Source organism: Papaver somniferum, chromosome 11 (genome assembly GCF_003573695.1).
Source record: "Papaver somniferum cultivar HN1 chromosome 11, ASM357369v1, whole genome shotgun sequence".
Classification (NCBI taxonomy): Eukaryota; Viridiplantae; Streptophyta; class Magnoliopsida; order Ranunculales; family Papaveraceae; genus Papaver; species Papaver somniferum.
Window position 1 is genome coordinate 66,033,509 of NC_039368.1, and position 7,976 is coordinate 66,041,484.

Sequence of the window (7,976 nt, forward strand, 5' to 3'; positions counted from 1 at the left end):
AAAGAAACCGAATCTTTGCCTCGCGCTCACATTTGATCGTACTGCAACTTCTCCCTTTTTTATCTATTCCTTCGATGTTCTCTTCTTTCTTTTTTTCCCTTCGCGAGCACAAACCATATAAACCGATGTCACTTCGTCTACACCAACGCGTGTTTTGTTTGTTGATCGAACCCTAACTGAAAATCCATTTCGCCGTCCATATTTGGTATAATACTCTTGCGCTTCTTCACGTGTATTGAAATGCATTCCTTCATATGGACTCTCCAGATTGCTCACATCATTTTTTTCCATTTGAAGAATGATTCATGGCCTCAGTCTCATCACTCTAAACTTGATCATCACCACAAGTGAAAGTATTTGGCGGCTCGTCCATACCAGATTTTGACGTGATAATTTGATGATAACCGTAAGGAAAAAGGGGAAAATAATCATAAACAAGAAAGGGAAAAAAAGTCACGGTAGAGAAACAAAAAAGAAGTTTGAAAAGAATTTCTCCAAAAACAAAATTTGGAATCAAGCAGAAACGTAAAGAAAAGAGATCGTGGTAGATAAATATGAGAAGTTACAACAGAAGATATATATATATATATATATATATATATATATATATATATATTTCCTTAGTTAGTTAGACAGGTATTTAATTAAGTTGTTGGCTCGGCTTGGATGAAAGCCGTATAACTTAAAAAAAGGCCACCTCATTGAAATGTACTGTCGTAGGATATACCATAATCAACGGTTATAAAAATGTGTCTAACTTATGCGTTCAAATGGGAAGTCCAATGTTCCATACCCTTATTTTAATATTTACAAAATATTGATGAATTGAGCATACATGCTCATTCCAACAAAAATCAAGAATTTCAGTCACGATGAAACTCTTCTGAAAATTCACAACGTTGCTCGAACTCACATAAGAAAATACTGAAACTCTCAGTATGTAAACATGGACACAACGACAACACGTGCATGCCTTCATGACCGACCAGAGTCATTCCTAGGGTTTTCACAAAGCCAGTCCCACATGTTTTCATAATTCTGACCTAATTTGCTCAATTGCTCACATTGGGCCCAAACTTTCTCTAACCAACCTGGGGTTTCAAATAAATGTTCTACGAATCATCATTCTGAGCAAGATTCAAGAACTAATGGATTTATATCAATTCAGCAATCAACATCTGAATTAATCATATGATATTTGGTAATCTACCAATACTTTAATATTTTATTGGGTCACGCCACCAATAAATATTACGTCAAATCGAGCAATACTTGCTCAGTTGGTCAAATATTGATCCATCTATCAATATTTAGTAATTTATCAGTAATTTTTCGAATTGAGCAACACTTGCTCAATTGCACGTCAAATTATCAACATTCAATATTTTGTCGAATTGAGCAATACTTGCTCAGTTGCTTGGCAAATTCCCAATATTCAGCAATTCGTTGAGCAATACTTGCTCAATCACTCGAATACTGATCAGTAATTCATCACTGAATTTACAATACTGACATCATTTCAGAGAATTACATGTTCGATCCATGAATCGCTGAGCATTCACCACTTATGCTCGATTCAACAAAACCTAGACTCATTGTCTAATCAGTCAACAACTGACTAATCAATACACGTTTGTCACTCAGGCTCCACGATTCGTGAGACATCAATCACGTCAAATTGGGGGATAACAACTAGGGTTTTGGTCTGGCGGCCTACAACACGTGGATTCATCCACAACGAGAAATGTGAGTAAGTCATGTCAATGGTTGGAGGAATTAGCAAAGTAGTGGGTTAATGATCAACCAAGTCTCCGCACAATATGGAACTGGTTTCACCACGATCTCCCACTCTTTCACTCAAGAAACCGTCACACTTACAGGGATCAAGGTGTTCGCAACTCTGACAATATAAATAAGTCTCTGAATCCATGATTGAAAAACAGACAACGAATGATCACTAGCTATCAATTGTCTACAAAGAATTTCCCGAGTAACTACTTTCAAGAATTCATCAATCAACCAGAACTTATTCGAATTCAACAGTTCACCAATTATTGCAGAAACCTTCAACACATCCACAATCCTTGATCATCACTGATCCCACACAATTATCAGCTTCCCTCCTACGGATCAACCCATCTCCCTCTTTTTGACCGAATTGACTCTGGAATGGCCATTGACTTGGTTTAGGCCGGAGTCCTACAGATTGATCTCTCGAATCTAAGCACTCCCTTTGCAGTGCATCTTTGTGAGGATTAACATTTCGCCCGGCTGAGGAGTATCGACAGCATGCTCGTCTCTTCGCTTTCCAAAAAACCAGCGACCCGTTTTTCCCCATCTACAGATTGGCGACCACAGTGGGAGATTAATCTCTCGGTTGCAATCTTACATTTTCGTAAATATGGTTGGTCTTAGAACTAATTCAACTACTTCAAACTCGATCCCAAATCTTTCAAATGGTGATATTCCGCCTTCCAGCACTACATACAAAGGCGTGGTTGGTGAAAGAACCATGACTCTAGCCGAATTGGCATGGGTCCAAGAGATTCACACCAGGAACATGGATCTGATGAAAGACACGATGAACCACATGCTCGATTTCCTCATCAAGCTGACATCGGGGTTAAGCGGTACCTCCACTCTGGATATTCCAGCAATGGGGACTGATTCGTCACCCAGCGATCCTCAAACAAACAGTTTCACCACTTACGAGAAATCGGTGGATCAAGAAGTTACGCATCTAATTGAAAATCTGTGTGAAATCCTCCATTTCTCCAGAGACCAGCGAACCAGCACGTTTGCTGCACTCAACCAAATATCATCCGACGTGTAGATAGCTCCACCATCAGTCGAGCAGGTGTCCATGGTTTTTGAACATTCGATCAACAACATTACTTTCACCGAGGAAGATCGCATTGCATAAGAAGGGCACAACCGATCCATGTTCGTAACTTCCTCTATCAAAGATTCTGAATTCAGAAGAGCTCTCGTCGATACAGGCGCTTCTACAAATCTCATAATTATGAAAACTCTCAAGGAAGCCAAAATTCCACAAAGCAAGGTCATCCATCATCCTATACTGATGACGGGTTTTGAAGGAAGACAGAGTCACACATATGGATATGTTTATGTGGATCTTAAGGTAGGACCAATTCAATCTACTGTCAAATTCCACGTGATTGAGAAAGATCCGGACTATCACATAATACTCGAAAGACCATGGATCCATGACAACAAGGTTGTTCCCTCGACGTACCACCAATGTATGAAATCTTTGCTCAACAAAAAAATCGTGAAGCTTCGGGTATCTCCTTATGCTCCAGTTTATGATGTTGAGTTCCTGGCACCCCCAAGCATTCCTGAGCCTCCAGCTACATACAAAGAGATGTACGACTGGGGACTGCTTACCACAATCAATCTCCAAGGAAATGAATTTGAGAGAATGTTGATCGATGTTGTCACTTCTATCAACACTATTCCACTGAAATCTCTCAAAGTCGCAGGCATCACTCGACAAGCAGCTAATCATGATCCTATCTCAATCATAGACCATGAAGGAACGCTCAAAGATGTTATGGCTACATCACTCTCAAGGTGAAAATAAGTTCAACCTGGGCAAAAAACCAAGTTTCACATAATCAGGAAGATCCAGGATATGACATGTTCTCCAGACGACCGTGGATCCACGATGAAAAGATGGCTACTGATAAAGCGCCTTTAGTTGTACATCTCTCCAACAAAAAAAGTTCTGATACAAAAGATTTTGCGAACATTCCATCATCAGAGCACTTGGAGGAATTTCAAACTTTGACGAAGTTGAAGCAAGAACCTGCAAAAGAAGCATAGACATTCATCAAGAGGTTTCGCACTCAGGCAAGTCTCATTCCATGTCTATGTCATTTATTTACTCACGTGCTATCCTAGCATGGGGACTCAATTCTGCTAGCAACTCTGCAAGACGTTATAATCATAGCTTCACCGCATTAGTATTTTTACCAAGTGGTTGAATCTGACACCGCTTTGAATCGAGCATCTCACTGATACATTCACTACTGAGAGATGACGGAAGCATGGTAAGAACATTTTAGGCATTTCTCCACTTGTAGGAATGTCCACGAGTATCAGAAATCTCTGATGTCTGCACAAGCGTTGAATCCCACTATCGCAGCGGAATGCTGAATCAACAAAAGATACACGTGCCGAGACGATCAAGCCTAAGACATTCGACGCTTCAGCGCTCAAGCATATAAGAAGCCTTCGAATTGTACTCCCAATCAAAGAGTACACCTTCGATAATATCGCCTCTAGCTTCAGCACAATAACTCGACGGTGACACACTGGTTCAACACCATGCAGCTGAATTACAATCGATAAGTATTCACTATCCAATGATAAGACTTCTGAAGCAGATGAAACATCATTCGTCAATGGATGCTACAAACTCCTTCAACTCTTCTAAGAGAATGAGGGATGCACTGGGGACTTGATTTTATTGGAAATATCAATTCAATATATTTCAATAAATGTCATCCACATAACAAGTCATTGCAACCTGATGTGATTCCATGAAACGTCATCAAACGAAACCTCTCTATATCACAAGCCCCTACACGACTGAGGAACTTCATCTCTTCACCAATCACATCCAGAATGAAGACTGCCGTTGTTATCTGCCACGACAACATCGATTCCCTGACGAAGCCACTTCACAGCTCAGTGGATAGAGGAGCAAAGACTATCCTTTTCGGTCTCTGAAGCAACTCCAAACCATAGCATCGAAAAGGATATGTGGAGGAACCCCATTCATGGTCTCATCATAAACAAGAATTTCAGGAGAAAATTCAATTGTGATCTCAAGCATCAGTCTCAGACGCAACATCCGGCTTCATCAACTATCCATTCTCTGAAGCGTTACTCTATGGATCGTACTTCTTCAAGCCCTAATGATTCATATCAAGATGTGTAAACATGAAAACAAGATAACATGAACGTCTTCCCAAAGCTTTCCCGGCAGACGGGCACAAACCAAAATCTTCTACAAGATGTTCTCATCGCCTCTACAAGTGAGATACGACATGCTCCAGGCCATGGGTTTACAAAAACATACCAATGGGTGAGGAATAGGACAATACTTTCTCAACTAAAGATGTTCGTTTACGTCTGTTCTACAACATACCAAAAGGGCGCATCAATCGGGCATACGAGCTGAAAGATATGGCCTTTACCGTCAGGTCCACGACATCTGAAAAATTTGAACGAGATTACAAATTACAAATGTGCACGCTTCGTTGGCTGACCTCTGTAACTCTAAATTGAGTGATTCTTTGCTCATGTAATAAATCAGTCTCTTAGCTTCAAAAGTTGGGGTCAAGCATCGAATTCCGACGTCGTATGAGGTTCCTACAGCTTCCAGAGCATACAACATGCAAGCAGCAATTCTTAGACGGGATTCATAACCTCCACAGTCGATCGATGTCCTCCAGGTCCTTCCGCTAAATCCTTCATCAAGGTACCTCCAACTTCAACCACCTAGGTCTTTACATCAATTATTCTACCTGGGTCCTCTATCTAGGTCTCACCAGAAGAAGGGAAAACGAAAGGGAGAGACTTAACAAAATACTAGGGACTGACGGTCCACTGGTCAAGACGATCGATTTCACAATCCAAAACCAATCAAGAAATCAAAACCAAAATAAAACCTAGCAACTCTCAGAATTCCAAGGTTCAAGATATCATGGAAAGAAAACTAAAGAAAGTCAGCAAAATAAAATTTCTGCTTTTCTGCATCCTCCAAGACTTGCAAAGCAGCTTTCTCCGCCTCCAGCTTCTTGGTCAGCTCAGAAACTTCATCCATCCTCTTCAACACGGCATCACTGGTGGTGAAAGGAGTTTCACCTTCCACTGCTTTCCCGATAGCATCAATCTTTTGACGAAGCCACTTCATATTGAAGCCAAGTTCTTCATCTTTCTTCAAGTTGTACTCCCCATCAAAGAGTACATCTCGGGTGATAGTATTTCTAGATGTGATGCGAATATCATTTATAACACGCAAGATGGGTTCTACTTGCCTCGTCAAGAAATAGCTATGCTCCGGATCCTTGGTAACGACGATGTGCCCATACATCTTTCACGGTTTCTTGTACATAGCAGCATATCCAATGGGAACGCTAAATACACCAACAAACCTGTGATATGGGAGTATCTCACTAAATGTAGGAGTAAAAGCAGTCCCTGCGTTGGGATACTCATGCACTATTATCCGGTTCTCAGTCGCTGGAGCAGCGTCAGCAATCATAGGAATAACTTCGGTTGGAGCAGCTTCTTCCATTCTCGATTCGGGTTCCACCATCTCACGCACAATTGGAGTTTCAGTTACCACCACGGCATCAACAACAAGCATTACATGACCTTGAGGTACAGGGATGGAGGTCTCATTATCAACGGCTCCATGGTTGCTCAAGTCTTCATTGTTGGATCCATTATTCCCAACTTCAGCATTTGGCACCTAATGTGAAGATTACATGGGATTAGAATGATTCAAGCTTGGAAACCCAACACAACCATAAAATCCAGCATGTAAGTGAATTAACATCATCTAAGTTCTTTACTATGCATCTAAGACATGAGCAAATAGTGTAGAAGCCATGAAACACGTTTTTCAAACAAGCTCATCTGAAGAGATTCTACACTTCCCTATATTAAACGATGAACTTGGAGCAATTGGTAACTAATTTAAGGTTGGGTCATATACCATTCTCTTCGTATGGATGTTGTCTACAACATATCAAAATTTTATAGTAATCGTATGAACGAGCTAACAGATGTGGCCAAAATATCGGATAACATGCAATCTGCAAAAGTTCTGAAAGTCTCCTGGAAGTTCACTATTTCGCCTTCTTCAGGCCCTAAACATGCTAAATATTCAAAAATCTTCTATGCTAAAGCTTTGAAATTTCATGGGTTGAAGATACATATACAGACCGCGAAAATCCGACTTCGAACGAGGATTCTACAGCGTTTCTAGTAAAATCTGAAGTCTTAAATTTTCTGGTGACGTATTTCGACAAAGTTATCCATAAATTTACATGGATTCTCATTCATTCAATCACAAATCAATAATTTCATACTTCTATGAAGAAATTACAGGAGATATACTTACTAAGGGAGTCTCTAAATCATTTGAAGGCTCGACAATGCCGGAATCTCCGTTGACAACGCCGCTATCTCCATTCGGTTCGGGATTTCAGGAATTCTCCATATTCCCATGTCCCAAAGAAGAGTGCGCTTCATCAACATGCTGCTTATCTACAATGGTTTCTTCCTGGATTCATCAACAAAAATTATTATTACTTCATTCAAGGAGATGCCGCGATCACCTGCACGAAAGAGATACTTACGTCGACTTCTTCATCAGTACTGGATTCCTGAATTGTTCGTCTGGGAACAAGTTGAAGACCGTCAATCGATGGAGGAAAATTCTGAAAAGAAATAACAAAACCTTGGTCTCGTGATTCTAATTGCACGGGCCGGAAAAAGTCATGACACAAGGAGCGCTAACAACTCACCAAAGAAATGGCTGCGGAATGCACGTCATTTGCTAACATCCTGTAGTCCTTACTTCTGTGTGCTCCGCCCCGAAGGCTTTCTTCCATTTTCGAGGAGTCTACATTGATCTGAACCCTCACTACACGATCATCCTGTGATACAGTTAATGAAATAACCAGGAGTACAACTCAGTATGAAGGATCCCTCACCATCGCTCAAAGGTCCCAGAAGTACCATTTCTTGAAGTTGCACCCGCGGAGATGTCATCCTTGGAAACATCGTCTTTGAAAGTGTCATCATGGGAGTCAGTCATTCTTGCAAAGTGGCTGTGACAGATGCATAACATTCAGCGCATCATTCGTATAAAGCGCAGGATTCAACAAAACAATGAATCATGGAATAAAGATGCTCACATCAACGTCTGCAAAAAT